The sequence below is a fragment of the Neopelma chrysocephalum genome, unplaced genomic scaffold (genome assembly GCF_003984885.1).
Source record: "Neopelma chrysocephalum unplaced genomic scaffold, ASM398488v2 Primary Assembly neopelma1_61b, whole genome shotgun sequence".
Classification (NCBI taxonomy): Eukaryota; Metazoa; Chordata; class Aves; order Passeriformes; family Pipridae; genus Neopelma; species Neopelma chrysocephalum.
The window spans coordinates 13448644-13466891 of NW_020897717.1; positions in this window are offsets into that span (position 1 = coordinate 13448644).

An 18248-nucleotide genomic window follows, 5' to 3' on the forward strand; every position below is an offset into this window, starting at 1 on the left:
TTTGTATCACTGTGAATCTCATTATTGGAGCAAATGAGGCTCGGGTGACATCGGCTGCCACATTCCAGCTGCTCTTTGAAGCGCCTCCACCTGTTGTTTTGCCCTTCTTGGACCCCAAGCAGTTACATTTAATGAATCCTTGTCATACCAGAGGAAGATCATTGTTGAACAGCTTCTGTCACACATACAACGTTCTTAGGATTTACATAATTTTCACTCAACAGCTCCCAGGGCTGGCCTGCGAGAAGCCTGCCCTCCCCAGGGTTCCTATGTGGCAACCAAAAATAAGTAAATAAATAAAAGAGGAAGAGAAGAGAAACCCAGCTTTCTCAGGGTCCAAAATAACACCAAGAATGCATCCTGAGTGACTCCACCCTCTGTCCTCAAGTGGAAGAGGAAGAGCCACGCTCTGTCTCTCCCTCCCTTACCCGTAACTGTTGAACGGTTGCTCCACACTTCCTTGCTATAGCTCTCCGGAAAGTGTTTTCTGTCCTTGGAAGACAATCAGGGACCACAGGCACTGACCCACAGGGTGTTAGATGCTGGCACCACAAGCCAGCCTGCCCTTCAGGTCACCAATCTGGGCTGCAGAATGGGATGGCACCTCCTTGGAGCTGATCTACAGGGTATGTACAGGGGCACAGCAATGGGGATTTGCCTCTATGTCAGCTGTACAACAACGTTTCAAGGACTCCTTAGTTAAAAGGATTTGTCTTCAAAGATACAGTACTTTGAAGGTGAGACATCTTGTTTGGAGAACAGCTATAAAAAAATAAGCTTCACAACCTTCCCATTGTGTTTCACCCATTTCATCCTACATCTGCCCCAGCTGCAACACATTTCTGTTTCTCCTTCACCTCTCTGGCTATTGTTTTGTTACCATGTCTGTCACTGCAGCTTTCAACAGATGCTGCTGCAATCTTCTTGCTGTAGAGTCCCATTAACTTCAACAATAATTTCAATAAATAACTTATTTCCCTTAAGATGCTCAAAGGCCTGTCTTTGGTCGCTTTTCTTTTCTGCTTAAATCCATCATTAGAATTTATTGCAAAACATCTGGACATTCCCTCATCTCATTTTTTTCCTTCATGGTTCTGTTTTACTTTTACTTCACACTGTAGCTCTTCTGTACTTTTCATTTATTTATTTGCAACTTTAGTTAAATGTCTGTTTGGTTTTCCAACAAAACAAATGTCACAGATTCATAGAAATGTCAGTTGGAGGGGAATTTTGGTGGTCTCTAGCCCAGCCCAACAACTGGAGCAATGCTACCACCAGCACTAGAGCAGGCCACCCAAGACTTCGTCCAGCCATGCCACGAAAACCTCCTCAGAGCCTTCCACATCATCTTGGCTAATGGGGTGCAGTGCTGCACATCCCTGCTGGCCTCCTCATCCCATCCCAACAGCCATCTCCAGAGCTGCTGCAGCTTTGGCTGAAACCAAGAGCTGGGCTGCTCTGAGGCTCGTTCCCAGTAAACAGGGAAGGGCATTGTCAGCTCTGCCCCAGGAAAAGAGCCAAGAAACATCAGGTACCCTGTGCCTACCTTGTGCACAGTGTGCAGGCTTCCAGCATCTGAGGAGATATGCAGGACCTTGCTCCAAGGGGCCACATGGTCCAAATCACAACAGAAAACTTCAACCAAAAGGGCTTAGAGTTTCCACAGGCCCTGACTGCTGTCTGTGATCCAAATGAGTGCCAGTTCATTCTCTCAGTAACTCCCTCTGGGGAAAAAATATTCCTCAGCAGGAACAGGGCTGGTACAAACAGGGTCATCACTAGCGATCAGGGAATTTTGTGGCCATTCAGCTGGTTATTTTTACTTCAACTGATCACAGGTGCATCAGAAGTTAAGGGAAAGGAAAAGGGAAGATTGGGAAAGATACCTACCCAAGTTTTGTCTAGACCCAAGCATGCACCCCCAAAATACTGCACTCCTTAGAAGCTAGGAGGAGAAAACTGGGCAAAGCACAGGCAGGCAAGGCAAAGTCTGCAGTGAGACAGGACTCAGGAACAGCATTGGACACTGAGAGCACGGTCTATTTTTCATATAGCCAGAAGAAGAAAAACAGTTCTCCGTGTATATTAATGGAAGGTATGGAGATGTTTATACACATTACTGCATAGATTGGTAATCCACTGAATACATCTACAAGGCTACTAGCCCAGCACTGCCACACAGCCTACAAGAGCATTAGCATGAGGGGCCCAAAAAAAACCAGTGAAGCTCATCAGTGAAAGAATTGCTGGGAAAGTTTAACAGCGTTAGACTGAAGGCTGGCATGTTTTTGCAGAATGCTTTGCAAGCCATTTGCATTGTTAAAGCCAGCAAGCTCTGATAGCAGGGTAGCAACCATATAAAATGTGTGGAAGCCAGCAGAATCATTTCAGTAAAAGTGAAGCAAATAACACATTGTGTAACAGTGAGCAAGAAAATTATTTTACCTATGCGAAAAATTAAGAAAGGCTCTGTGAGGATTGTATGCATGATCCCAGAAATAACTGGAAGCAAACAATGAAACAAGTTCATTCCTGACACCATTCCAAGAGAGCTAGTTAGGAAAAAATGCACAGGGGAAAGATTTGGCCCTGTTGAAGTGTTCACATGGACAGCGCAAATGACTTGATCAATAGCTATGAGAATCGTGTTGAAAAGGGAGGTGCAAATTAACTCCAAAAGGTGGAATATGTCTTTTACTAAAGGAGATGCATATTGCTGACCTTAAGAAATCAAACTTTAAGTGATTTCCAAACAATATGTGAATCCCTAAGACGTGATACATCTCATCCTCCGTTTTAAACCATTATCGTGTCATTGAAACTATATTAGCTTAATGTGAATCATGCTCAATTTATGCTGATGTAAATTAAAGCTGTTTATAGATAAAAGATAAAGAGCTAAGCTGTACATTGGAGAAGGCTGCAAGAAGTCAGCGTCTGGTAAGCGGAAATATGTTGATTAACATCCCTTTATAAAAAAAACATTTCTGCCTGCTGGAGCAACCCAGGTCAGATTAACATTACAGAAGCAAACTGTCTGCTGAGATGCAATGTAAATGAATGTTGTTTTTCATATATTTCTTTCTGGTTCTGGACTAAAATTCAGAGTTTCTCAAGCGAGTTTCATAAAAGTGAGTTGTGCTGGGAAAATAAGAAGGAAAAGGCTGTTCAGAAGCTTCCAAAAATGGACAAATTGATTAAGAGTTTTTTTGCCTGGCAGTAATCCATACCTTAATTATTTCAATGGTGTTTTATGGAGTTTATAAAGCTGTTATACAACTGCAAGCAGTTACTATTATGGATAGTGGGATCTGCAAATGAATCTAAAATCTCACGATTGCCATCATCCTGTTCCTCTGTTTATTCTTAAAACATCACTTGAAGAGCTTTTGGTGTGAATAAAAAAGCACAGTGGATTGCTAAACTCAAAATAATAAGATGTGATTTACCATGAAATGCAGACAACTTCAGTTAACACTTACAAATTGCTTTCAAAGGGTTGGATTTCAGAGATTAGGGAAATTCATGCCAGGAGGTACAGAGCAGAGTTTCCTCGTGTGTTTCCTCCCATAAGACCCCTGCTTGCACACACCAAAAGTGCTCTGTGAACCAAACCAACACACCAGTGAGTGGGGGATTTGCTTCCCCACTGCTCCAAAGCAACTCACTACTGTCAACCCAGCTGATGAACAGCTCTTGCTTAGGGCTGTGGGGAAACACAACGCCCAGGGCTGACCACTGTCAGGAAAGAAGGGTATTGTGGTACTGCTAAAGCAAAGGTGGAGAAGCAGACCCTCCTCTTCCACATTATTCCATTGACAGCCGGCTTTGTCAGGACTGCTTGTAGCCATTCACTGGGCATTTCTCAGAATATGCTTCCCTCCAGAGGCTGCTTCCCCAAAAGTAAGAGGGATTAGGTGACATTGGCAGTCATCTTTTTTCCTTACATTGTACCCCAAAACACCCCCAGCAAGCTTGGAGCCTCTAGGCACTCCCAGCACCCCTCATGCTACATCCACCTCATCCACCTCCCATTTTCTGCTGTAAGCACACCACTCAGGGTAGGGGGGAAGGACACACACTATTTCAGAGTACTTAAACAGAACATGCACACACAGAACAATAATTATGACCCAGGATCACAGGGGCAGAAAATAAACTTGGAGACGGCACAGTCTCCACCCAACATTTTCCAGAATTTTGTGGTAATTCCACTTGTAGAGGTTTCGTGTGTTATTGAAATTTGTTTCCAATTTGTTTAAAAACAGCCACTAAACAGAAAAGCCTGGCATTTTGAAATTTATATCAAAGGGTAAATCGTAGTCCTGGAGTCATCTGTGTGACTTGCTGCTTCACAGCCCACAGCTCTGGACTCAAGTGCCTGGGGAAGCTGGTGGGCTGGGAGCTCCCAGGGTTCAGCCTCCCACCAGCCTGCATCCCTGACTGGAGGTGGGAGACACCCATTTGGTTTTCCCAGAACCATTTGCTGTGATGGACCATTTTGTAGAAAGTTTTTATTTTAATTATTGCCCCTTCCTAATGTGAATAAAAAGCAGAAGTGATGTCAGAAGCTTCTGGATCAATTCCAGCATTGAAAGAAACTGCAAGCCTCAAACTATCTGTCTCTGAATAGTTAAAATTACCACTGAAAAACAAACAAGCAAAAAACCCTACCCTACTGATAAGTTTACCTTGTTACAGTATGATTGATATCCCCCCATGGCCTGTGCGGGGTTTATAATGAAGAACAGTTAGAGCCATGTGCCTCTGCCACTGTATAGTTAGAAATAGTTGTTACTTGTGCTATTACCACTGGGGAGAAAGATCCAGTCTACTTTAAAAAAAAATCTGCTTCAGAAGTTCTTATTGTTAATTTTCTTTTGAATTCCTTTTGTCATGTTCCTGCTGATTCTGTTATTTTTTATGAACTACATTATTTTAAAATGTGGACATTCCTCAAAACTACACAAAGCATCTTTCCTTTCAGGCATCATAAATTCATATATTCCTACAACTTGCTCCCCTCAGACAAGCAGCTAAATGTCCCAGTTCTGCCAAAATCAAGGAACGGGCCAAGCAAAACACGGCAGAGGTGCCCACAAGGAGAAATTTGCCGAGTGCCCTCAGGAAACAAAAAACAGGTGGATGCAGCATGCCCAGGTGAGACCATGCTGAAGGGGCAACATGGAGACATGGCAGCAGAACAGGTGGTGCTGGAAGCCAGGCCAAAGCACAGTCCCATTTAACTTCAAAGAGGAACAAAGGTGTCTCCTGTTGACAAAGTCCTAAGGACTTTTGTCTTCCTTGCAAGCGATAAAGGAGAACTGTAAGCCTGCAGAAGTTAGTCACAGTTTAAAAGATCCCAAGATGACAGAGGATATATCAGTATAAAGGTCAGGTTAGACAGAAAAATATTATTCTCAATTTAGCTGCAAAGTTTTTCACTCAAAAAGCACAGCATAAAGCCTCCCACCTAACCCTTTTCTATTAAAATTTGGGTTTGAGTCTTTTGTCTGCGTGCCAAGCAAAACAAACTCCAGGAGCTGATTTTTTCATAAATCATGATAGCATCACTCTGCAGAAAAGCAAAGCAGCTTGGGAATTTCAGGTCTTACCAAAACAACTGTGTCAGAGATCAGTCCTGGGGAGAAACACAAAAGCCAAACCCAGATCCACAAGCAGAGGTGGTGAGAGATTCACGGTCATTAATCATTGACAACAAAGCATCATATTTTAAATGAGAGGCAATTGCAGCCACTATCTCAGGTTCACAACACCTCTCAAACTGCAGATTGCACAGATCAATCTCACAAGGCATCCAGAGGGAAAGGTGTCTGATTTCAGTTTTATACATGCTTTATACAGGGTTGACCAGATAAGTCAAAGTGGCCAATTTCTACAGTGAACTTAATACTGTTTCTGTACAGCAAGTGTATATTTCTACTGAGTTTATGGATACAGCCACAGCAGTAACATTTCTTAGATTATGAAAGATGTGACAAAATGAGATTTCAGCTCCAAGTAGAAAAAATTGAGCTGCATTTTAAAAGAAGTTGAAGAAGTTTAAGTGAACCATACTTAAGATCAAACAAATTTTAGTTCCAGTCATTTAAAAATATTTTCAATAACCTGAGTCACATTGAAGAACATTGCAAAACAAGACACTTCCAACTAAAAATCCATATATTTTATTTTGAAACTCTGGAGGGATTTTCTTTCCTTGAATACGTACAAAAGTTTTTTCATAAAAAACACACCCAACAAACTTAGAAAATGCACATGTCTGAGCATTACTGTATCTGCTATCTTTACCCCCTCTTCTTTATTCAGAAATTTTCTTTAGACTTTGACTCCTATGACATCTGAGTGTCTCACTACAAAGAACACTCAGCATCCCTCTTTTACAGGAGGAGGAAATGAAAGAGGAGGTCCAGTTACAGGGAAGTAATTTGCCCAAGATCAACCAGCAAAAGGAAAACGGGTTACAACACTTAGTCTGTCCCATGTTAAAAAGCGTTAGTCTTCATTGATGAAAAGGTTTTGCCTTACAATACGCAAAAGCTTCATGGAAGTCTCTATCTTTTTTTATTTGATGAACTTCATGTCATGAGTGCAAGGAGAGATCAGGGAGATAGGCTGGGAGTCTGTATACTGGATGTCTTTGTGGCTAAGGATTTCCAAAGGATTCTACAGCCCAAGCAAGTCTAGGAAATAAAGAGAAGTTGAGATCTAGGCACCTGAATTTATTTTCTAAAGCTTTCCCACAAGCATGCAGAGCAGGCTCCAAACCCTTTACAAACATCACTGTGAAGATGTTCTGGTTGGAGTGTTTTACAGCACCGCAACCATGTCCATGGGCTTCAAGCAAGAGTTTGAAAACATGGCCACAAGGATCTTACTGTGAACACCTGTCCCATTTGAGTAAAATCTGGGACTATGGACACAAGGGATGAAATCAGTGCCAATGATTTTTATGACTGGTTTCCTCTCACTACTATTTTTGTGATTTTTTTTTTTCAATGTAGCTATTTTTAAAAAAAGAAAAGCAGTAAAATAAGTGAACTGAAACTGTAAGTCTGGTGTTTAAGTACTTCTGAAGGTCTGTGGCACAGTTCACATGGGATTGGTTCGGTTCCCCCGTTGTTTGGCTGGAGAGGTTTCATGGGGTGAGTCCAGAGTTACAGTCAGGGCTTGATCACAAGCCTCCCAAGTGCAGGAAACAGTTCCTTGCCCTGCACAACACAGCTCTGGCTCCAGCAAGAGCAAGGCTGATGTAAAGCTCCGGTCAGTGAGCAGGGCTGGGAGCTGCCAGATGAATTTGCTAGAACAGTCATGGAACAGAAACAAACCATGATGCAAACAGCTGAACTCATTTTTTTTTTTTTTTAATTTGAGCCCATTTTCAGACTTCTTCAAAAAAATATTCCCTGCTCATTTCATTACAAAATCTGAAGTTTACTCCAAAATGACTCACTCTGTCACTGAGGGAGAAGGTACGATCTGCCACATGTGTCAGAGAAGGCCTATGAAGTAATTTCATTCTCACCATACGAAAACTATTATTTCTTCACATAATGAAAATGTGAGGATGTAGGTGGCAATCCCCAGATGGACACAAAAATGAAAAAAAGCTCTGGTGGATTGCTAATCATGTTTTGAAAAAACAAATGCATTTCAATCACAGTGAATATTTCCATGTATGGAAAGTAGGTTTTTCTCATCTGCAGCATCCACATAACATTTGGCAATAACAGCATAAGCCAGAATTCATATGTGAGAGTATCTCATTCCTTATGCTGACATTTCATGATGAGTTGAGCTACCCAGGAAATTCAGGTGCCATAAAGGCTAAGTATCCACATAGAGCATATCTTTTGCTTCCTCTGTGGTTTCATTACTCTTTGGTACACTTCCAGATCATATGAAATACAATCTTGCTCACCAAGTTTTCTGGACCCTCAGCATTTGAATTAAGCACTCACAGATGTTCCCTTTCCTCTCTACTCCTTTAAGCATGATGGATCCCCCACTGCAGGCTCTCCACTGAGATACAGTTGTTTTCTCACTTTGAAAGGAATTTCAGAAAACATTTTGGTTCATCTGTGGAATTTTCCATCTGAGTGTTGTTATTTATTTGCATTGTCACCATGTATCAGAGACCAGTCATTTGCAAGAGCCCTACTATAAAGGTTCTGATGAAACTTATATGGTCCCCACTACAAGTTTCTCAGAGGACTGTGACAAAGCAGAACCCAGCACATATTATTTTTAATTACATCAAGTGAAAAAGAGGGAGGGAAAAAGGAAGTCTAAAGGGAGAAGAATTAGGACTGAGGATTTGTCTGGTGAATCAGTAGGGTCAGTACCGTAACTTTGCTGCCTGTGAAAGTGCCATGGAGACAGACAGCTGAGGATCTGTGCAGCTGAGCTCGCAAAACAGTGAATTCTTTGAGCAGCATTTCACAACATATAGTTCGGGAGCATCACTTTCCCAAGAGATACTTTGGGCTCCTGATTTTAGTCTTCAGAAACACACAGATGAACAAACAAAAAACATGAATGTTTCACCTGTGCTGAGACTTGCACTGAGTGGAAGGTTGTATATCCAGTAAGGGTTTGGTGGTCAGGGGCAGACCTCACTTCCCTTTGCTACTGAGGTGGGACACCCACACTACAAACCAACTGCTACTTGAACTCCAGCACCAAACGGCTCCTTGTCCTTTGGAAGGCAACTGGGGCTCTGATGGCCCCTGGAAAACTCTCAGGGCACAGCCCAGAGTAGCCCCTGGTGAAGCAGGAGAAATACTATTTCACCAGCTTGCACCAGATAAGAGTTACAAAGATCACGAGACTGGGTGGCCACCGTAAGACCCACGTGTTGAGAAACACTGAGTCATTCTGGAATGTGTGAGCTGCTGCACAGAAACCCCAAGGAGAAATAAACTCGTGTACATACACCAGTGAGCTTCCAGCCTGCATTAGAGAGCAAGCAAGATTAGAGACATAGCTTGGAGAGAAGACCCATCCTCATCATCGGGGCTCAGATTCACAGCAATGGGCAACTAGCTCATTTGCTCTCCACAAGCTGGGGCCTCATACACCAGTTCAGTGCCAGGGACACAGGAAAGGCTGTCCTTCAGCTTTCCTCAGTGACAACAGCAGTGTTGTCCACACAGCTACGGGAAACAGCAGAGGAGTAGAACTCCTGGGCTGCTTTTGAAACATGTTTCCCTTCTCTGTGGCAGATTTGAACTTTGACTTCAAAACTACACCTCCAAGTGCTCTGAAGGATGAAAGCACACCAAGCACCATCAGGGAGCAGGAACAGTCATAGCATGGTTTGCATGGAGCATGGGCTCAGTGACTGTAGCAGCAGAGTCACAAGATGTGCAGCTTATAAAAGTGTGGATTTCAGGATGTAGGTAGTCAGCCAGATTTAAGAAAGTTTTGCGATGGCAGCAAAAGATATGTCACCTCTGCAGGGTTTTTTAAAAATTTTTAGGCACCTGTTCCAAATGGGAAAGTGCTCCTAGAGGAAATATTTTTCAGAAGAGGTTTAAAAGACTTTAACAACCTATTTTCCTGCAGTTCTTGGATACTTACTAGTTTACTAACATTTTCCCCACCCCTGAGAATTCACACAGCCGAGGCAGAAAGCCAATGTAAATACTTCACCTGACTCTTCCAACTGAAAAAGGTAATGAAAAGAGGAACTTTCGGGGGGCTAAGCTCAGCTCATCTGCAATGGTGGCTTCTATTTAAAATGGGCCCAAGCCAAGTTTCCTTGCTCTTTACGCCCTTCTTTTAGGACTGTGCTGTCACAGAAGCCTGGGAGTCCACACAGAGACCCAGTGTTTCTGCAGATGGCCTGTTTTAGGAGGTGAAGCACTTCCTAGGTACAGCTTCCCCTTGCCTGAAGTAGCAATCAAACGGAAACCTTTGGGGCCCGACTGCCCTTGTGCTTGTGCCCGTTCTTTGTGGACTGACGTCAAATGTGCTACACATTTGTGTTGGCATAAATAGCAAGAGAGGAGAATCGATTCCTCTTCAGCCAAACGCAGGTCACTTTCATCCCCTGGCCAAAAGTGCTCTCAGGATAGCATACAATTTGGTCCATTGATTTTAATATATTGGCATTTCCTCCCTCCTACTGTGTGAACACATTGTTTACAATTTCAGTAAGCCACTTTGGAAAACACTGTTATAAATCAGGATAAATAAAAGCTTGTCCTGTTTGCCTCCAGTGTCAGACATTGCTAGTGTGGGAGCTAGGTCAAGTGGGGATACAAAAAAACCCCACCCCAAGCCTTCTTTGCTAATTCCTTAGCATTTCAGGTGGGCCTGGACTTCAAATCTGTTGAACATTTCAACAGTCACTCAAGAGGAGTCTAGTTCACTGGAGGCATTTGAATCTCTTTACTAATTCATTTACAGTAGCCATCAGTATTCCTTTCAAGTGGCCATCACTCACACACTAAATCTCTCGGCAGGGAGGCAAGCCTTGTTCATTTGCTCTGTTTGTGTGTTACTTTAAACCTAAGTGTAAGGGGATAATCTAGATCAAATGTGTATTCTGGATTGGCTTGGCTGTGTTGCAAGGGGTAAGCACAGAGCTCCTCTTCAATTAGCAGAAGAGGCAAAGCTGAAATTGCTCTATGAATTGTCTATATTATTTGAGGAGACAGCAGAGGATACGGCTGCGCTTTCCAAAGCAAAATGAGTCACCTGTTGTCTGCAGGAGCTCATGCCAAGAATGGTCAGATTTGAGCTCAAGGGAGTGCTTTCCAGAGGACTTCAGCCAACAGCTGTTTCCCTTCAGCTGGATTGTGCTGAGAATCTAGGCTCAAGCTAAAGCATGAAAAGAAAAAGTGGTACTAGATGCCAAAAGAAGTGTGAAGGCCAAATTTCCCAATAAAATGGAAACATGGATTGTTGGAATTATCTACCCTACTTTTCTGCTCACAGACTATTCCCAGCTTAGTCTGGTGACCCTGTCACAACACTGGGATTGCAGGCAACCAACATAGAGCACTTAAAAGTTCCTGCTCCTTCCAGAACAGATCAGAGGATAAGTTTCATTAATAGATGTGTTCAACCTGATCCAAATGTTTAAGCAGATAATTGTTCAAGCAATTGTTCAAGTCCAGGGATGGTTTGGCAAGGGAGAAGACTAAAGTGAGGATGAGGCTGAGGATCAGTGTCTGGCTCCATCACAGTCTACCTCTAGGCTTATTGCTGACTTCCTGAAGGTATTATGGATACCTGACCAGCCCACCCAATTTTGGTCGAAGCTTAGTACTCTGCATCTTCGCAGATCTGGAGCTTGGTCAGTTTAGTCACCTTTTTGTGAAATGGGGTAATGCTTTTCTTTTCCATGTATGAATTACTGTAGAATAGCTGAGGAGCACAGACCTCCTCCCCACTTAAGGCCTCAGCAGTGAACTATCTTCCTTGCACAGCCCTGCAGCAATTTTAGCACTTATGATAAAACACCAGCCAGAGTCCACATTCTGCTCTCTAAATGGCAAGTCACTGCAGAGGAATAACACTTGAAACCATTTCCCTCACCACTTCACAAACATAAGTTAATTTTATGTAGGATCTTAAAGGAAAAGCGTCATCACCAGCGTGGCTTATATCTCATTTGAAGAAGCCTCCTCAACCTGCCTTCCAGGGACTTGTGATTCCCAACATGGACAAACAGTAGAAAGTGGCTAGAAAACGTTCATTCTGTCTTAAGACTGAAAACAGTTTGCAAAGCCTCAATTCTTAAAAAAGTTACCCCTGATTCAAGAGAATGACATCTTTTCAGTAGACTTCAAAATCGGGAAGGATCACTGATCAATCTGACTCCTAGTAAAACACAGGTCAATGGTTTAATCCAGTGAAGCCAGTATCCTGCCCATGCATGCAAAATGAGCCTCCCAATTAGTACTGGTTAGAGCTTTCCAGTGCAGTATCAGGAGATGCTATTTCATTGGCAGTGAAATGTGTCAGTTCCAATTACCATTTCATTTTGAGAAAAAGTATCAGACTACAGATTTCCAGGAGAGGCCAAATGTAAAATTTTGCTTTTCCCTTTTGTGATGGCTTTTTGTATAATTTCTTGGAGGAATGTGTATACAAGCACATCCAAAATTAAATGTTTTGATGCATATTCAGCTTTCACATGAAAATTAAATAAATATGTTTACTCTCCTCTTTGGACAAAATGGAAAACCTCATTCTCACAGTGCCATCAACAAACCAAATACAAGATCATACACAGACAGTAAGGGGAAGACAAATAGGATTAACAGATATATGGCAACATTCATGCAATGTTGCTCAGTTTTATGCAGTAACACCACGTTTAAACCCACATGAGTAAAGGCAGTAAAGACAAAAGCTTGTTATGAGTCCCTCAAAATCTCTTAGAAAGAAACCCTTTGGCTAAAATGCATGTGTGATGTTCAGCCAGAAAAATATTTTCTCCCCTGTATTCATAATGGTGAGATGATGGGAAAGAAATGTCATTTTCGAGACATAAAAAGACTATTTAATCATTGAAAATTCTAATTAATTTACACACCCCATGTCATAAAGCCTTGCTTACAAACATCAAATGATCTTCTAATTATTGAAACATTCTTTAATTCGAGTTGCTTTGAGGGTTTCCCAGAGTGCTCAGACTCTTCCTGCTAAAGAAATTTCAAATTATAACACAGCTGATGAAATGAAACTGCATCAGCTACCCTCCTTTTTGACTGTCTGGGACAATCATAAGGAAGCTTTGCAGTGGAGTGCATTTTCAGGCATAATAGCTACCAAAGATTTTGTCCTTTTTCTATTTTCTTATTTTACCCCTTCACAGTTTATAGCACTACAATTTTCCCCATAGAAACTTCAAAGAATTTTAATTTAAAGAGGAGAAAATAGGGATTTTGGAGGGGAAATTACTATATTTGTATGGTCTTCCGTAACCCTTGAATAAACAATATAAATAACCAAAAATCAAAGCAAACCCAAACAAGCTTAAATACTAGGACTAGACAAGAAGGGGAGGGAAATGTAATATCTTGACCTGGGGTCCAATTTTGAGATCAGCACTGTTCATTAGGTGTCAATTTTAACACTTTTCTGCTGTGTATCGATTCAAAGTTCTCATTTTCTCACTTTCAGCCATAGTGAGTCTGTCCCTACGATAACTCCACGATGCTTTCCTTCCTGAACTGTTACTTTCTAGGATGCTGAGCTCAAATGTGAGGAGAACCCAGTGCTCTCCAACAGCAACACCACACTGGGGCAAGTGTTGCTGATGGTCCCAAGGACAAAGCACATGGCAGAGTGAAGGGACTCGTGCATTACTAAGAACACTCAACTTTGAAACATGCTCTCTCTCTCGTTACAAAATCAAATTTACATTGCTACAGTATCCTTCAATAGTTGCATATTTCTTGTGTTTTGATATCATATCAGGAGACAGTATAATTTGAACAACTAGCAGTGTATTCCTCAGATGGAAGGAAGCAACTTTTAGGGCATACAGGGTCCTGCTACAACAGGACCATATCAAGACATCCAACCCTACATAAACCAAAACAGAACCTATAGATACCTATCTATGTTACAGGCACTGCCTGGAGGTAACTGTGTACCACCCTGTGGAACTAACAGTGGAATGCATGCCTTTTAGACACCCTGAAAATCTCAGCACGGAAGAGATTACAGTTTATAGACATAAATAAAAGCCCAAAGCTTCTTTGTCTGAAAGAGTAATTATCTGTCTGACTTCAGAATTTATGATGTTGCTCATTAGTAGAGTATCTGAGAACATTCCTGTTTCAGTCAGCGGGAACAGAAAAATCTCTGGTACTTCTTGAAACTCCCTACTTAATAGCTGAGCAAACATGTACCTTGCATCCATAAAGATTTTTTATTTCATCTGAGACCAGGTGACTATCCTTTGTTAACATTTGCAAGGACATTAAGGTCCAGTTCAAAACCTGTGCTTGTATTAAGCTGAGGTAGCAACGATATAACATCAATTAATTTGACAGTACAGAGAATGAGCCACAGAGGGCCTACAAACTCACAATGCACTGGTTTTAAATTTCCATTTCTGTTGCCACATTTGCAAATGCCAGAAAACACATTAAGTTCACCTTGATGTTGCAAGGAAGTAAGGCAGAAACTCCTTACAAATGATAATGAGAGCAATAAGAAAGGGCAAACTATGAACTACACCAAAAAAAAGGCAGTATTGCCGCATCTGAACTCATCAGTAACTATTGAAAACCACTCTGGCTACTTGTGGCCATTCATGAAAAGGAGAGAACTATAAGAAGGGGGCAGGCTGACAACTTCCCCTTGGAGTGGGGACCCCCGCATTTTGGTTGGGAGCCTCTCTGACATTTATGCCTCCTACCACTTTATTTCCAATCCTGCTACAAGATGATCTACAAGAATCCCTTATAAAAATAGCTTAGAAATTTAGCAACTTATACCCTATTGCACCAAGTACAGCTCTTATCAGCACCAAGAGTCAAACGACTTGCTGTCCCACACTCCATCTTCAAGAAGCACATCCACCCAAGGGGAGTGACATGGAGGGAACTGTGAGGAGTGAAGGAAGGAACATGGTGTGACTGTGGCAGAGGTAAGCATCAAACTGAACACGTCAAGTATGTACCACAAGCAGACACTGCAAGTTTTGGTGATCCCTCATGCGCCTTGCAAGGAAGTGCTTTGCTGTGGGGGTCCTTGGAAACTCAGGGCGGAATGGGATAGCTTTTTCTCCTGCTTGAGCTGCCCTGTGACTTGCTTAGCTGTGGAAACACCTCCTATCCAGGAAAACCTATTCCAGGCGGTGCAAAATGGGTCAGTTTGTTAACTGAATGTTTTCTGCTTTCCTGGCCACCTGCCACCACAGAAAATGCAATGAGAGATAGGAAACTTCTCAGACATGTGGGAATGACACTTCAAAAGTTATGTCAGTGACTTTTCTCAAAAATACAGAGACTTGTTCTGCTCTTAGCTACATCTGTGTAACCCATTTGACATTTCTTCTACGTTCACCTCTAACACAATGAGGCAGCTAATAAGGTCATTAATTGCTGGACTCTGACTTGTCACAAAAAAAAGGAAGTAAACAAATTGAATATTAGACAGCCCACTACATCAGATGAGATCCTGAGACAAGATCTGTATTGAACACAGATTTTGAGAAGGGAAGGGAAATTCTGTCAGGTTCTTTGGTGAAAAACCCTTTGCATAGTCTCTTGTGCTGGGCTTTGTAGGATGATTTTCTACCAGGCAGCCACATTGTACTCCAGAGACAGTGCATGTACTCCAGAGGGCTGAACTCACGTAAAGACAAATGGGTGAATTAGATAAAATTGTTTTCAGTTTTTTCACATAAGAAATGTGGGCTGGTCTGCACGTGTCAGGGAGCAGAAAGAGCACAGCTACTCCCTGAGCGAAGGTAAGCCAGGAGGGATCTCACAGCCATGCTCATCGTCCCACAGTACCAAGCACAGACCTGGAAATGACAGTCAGGTCCAACCAAGAGTCCTGACCATAGAGCCCATTTGTGCTCTCAGGATCCTGACAGTAAAATATACAGGGGTTTTTTGTTTGTTTTTGGTTTTGTTTTTTGTGTGTGTTTGTGAACTACTTAGGGCATGACACAGGGACCTATTCAAATCAATGCACAGATCTGTGCCAATCCTCAAGGAGGCTCAACAGAGAAATTAAAATGAGCATGAAGCGGCAATAAAATGTACAGGTGCTCCTTAAGTCAGCCCTGTCTGGCTGGGATTGAGATGCTCTGGGTGATCAGTTGAGGAAGTTTATGTCATCTCCACATCCGACTGACAGATTAAACATTTCTGAGAATTCACTCAAGCCTTTTTACATGGAATCACTGAGCAAATTCTTTGTAATAGATGTACTACCACATATACACCGTACTAACGTGGGTCGTAAAGCAATAATCTGACACACCAACTCCTGGAGTCACAGAACGAGTGTGTTGGCTCATCCTTGTTTGAGAATAAATATGTATTATCTTTTTTGTGAGTATTACTGTCATCAGTGATTAATTGGAATAATGAGGCATGACAGTGAGCTAGCAGAGGTTCCTAAAGATGAAAGGTATATCATATCACAGAGAGAAAATCACTAGCCCTTACAAAAGACATTCACTGTCTCTAGGGAAAATAAAAGTAGTACAATTAGAGGCATACAGTAGACATTATCCCCTCCCAGAATATAATTGTGAAGTATGAAAAAATGGTATTTCAGTCAGTGATTATGAAACATTCAGTTCTGACACAGTGGAGATTATTTTCACCAGCCATGATCTGGTATTGCATTTAATATGACATAGTGGCTTAAGGGTACTTAAAGACTATCTGTGGGGTACATGAACATAAATTCAGTCATATTCACACAGGCAAGAGTATGTAGAGATGTGACCCCTCCTTTGCAATCACATAGCTCTGCTTCCTCCTGTTCAAAGAGAAAAAACAGGAGCACATGTTCTTTATAGTTGGTTATATTCATACTCAATCGTAATAATCAAAAGAATAAATAAAACATCTAAAATATACACCAATGATCTTGTTCTCCAGCAGCACGTGATGTTCAAAAGGACTCAGAAACACAGACATCAATCCCATGACTTTCCTTTTCAGCTGATTGCATAATTCCTCTAAGGTCCAACAATAAAATTCCCTTCTTTCCCTGAACCCTGCTGAATTCCTGTGTTTCACAGGGGAATTATGTCTTTTGTAAAAGAAAACATTTCCTTCTGCTACTTCCACATTTGCAGCTTTCAAATCTCTGAGTGTTTGAGGAGGAAAGATAAATAAGAGCATGAGATTTATTTTCCTTAGCTAGACAGAAAGCCTGGTCTGAATGAAAGATTAGGGCTCCAGATGCTCTTAAAAATCACCAGTCACTGTTTTCAATGGACATGCAGCTCTTTTTAAATAAGGGACTATTTCCACAAAGTCCTTTAGCTGAGGACCAATGAAAACTTAACCCTAAGTGTGAGCATCTTCTCAAAACTTCCCTTTACCCTTTTGAGTGGGTTTGACACTCTCCAACCCCAACACCTGCCCTCTTTGCTGACTTCTGCTGCTGAGTGTAATCTAATTTTTCAGCAACACCTGGTGCCAGCCAGTGAGAACACACAGACTGTTGGCAGTCATTAGAGAAGGCTTTTGGAGAGGAGTGTCCCAGTTACTCCACGTGAATGTCAATAGCAGCTGTACATCAACCCACACCTATGTGCTTCTGTCAGTACTATCTCCATCTATCAATTAAAATTGCTGAGTTTTGTGCCAGAAGTCCAAGCCTTGGAGGAAGACTGTGTGAGCTACCAAAGATAAAGAAATCTTGAAAGCTGAGTGCTACCTACCTTCTCTTTATCTAATTGTATCAAGAAAGATTTCAGAGGGAGAGCCTGACTCACTTCTCACACTTGCTAATTAAACTTTGTATCAGCAGTAATTCAGTGTGAATACTCCTCCCTTAAAATGACGTCCAAAGAACCAGTAAAAGACTCTGCAAGACAACTTACTAAGAACATCATGCAGGATTCAACTGAGTAACATTCTCGCAAATAAAAAGAAATGGCCAAACCCAAGGACGGCTTCTTCTGAGATCAGTCCAAAGCCTGGAAATTTAATACGTACCTGGTCCTAAGAAACCCAGGTTACATGCTCAATTTGGGCTCCTGAGGGCATGGACTGCAGCCTTTGCCTTCTCTCCACCTCCAGCAACTGCCTGCACCACTATCTGTTACAGCTGGCCTCATGTTTGCTGTATGGGGAATAGAACACAAAAGTTCTGAGGTTAACCCCGGAATGAAATGAGAATTATAATCCAAAATATCAGTATGGGATGGAGAACCATTTCCTCTAAAGTCCTAGGTAAGACACAGGACTATTTTGAGGAGGCAGAAAGGACACAATCACTGTGCAGGTTGCCCATGTGCTGCCCCCACAGGCCAGGTGGCTTCAATGGCCAGGGCACACTCAAAAAATGCCATGTCTCTTCATCCCACCTTTTCAGCAGCCCAGTCCCACCCAAGCCCTCACAAAAGGCAGGGCACCCACAGAAGAAAGGAATTTGTCCCTACAGCTGCTCAGGTCTGGAGACAGCCCAACCTGAAGCAGCTGATAAGATCACAGTTCTGCTTCTTGCAGAGATGCCTGCCTTTTGCTTTGCTGTGTGAAAAACACAGATGCACTTTCACGCGA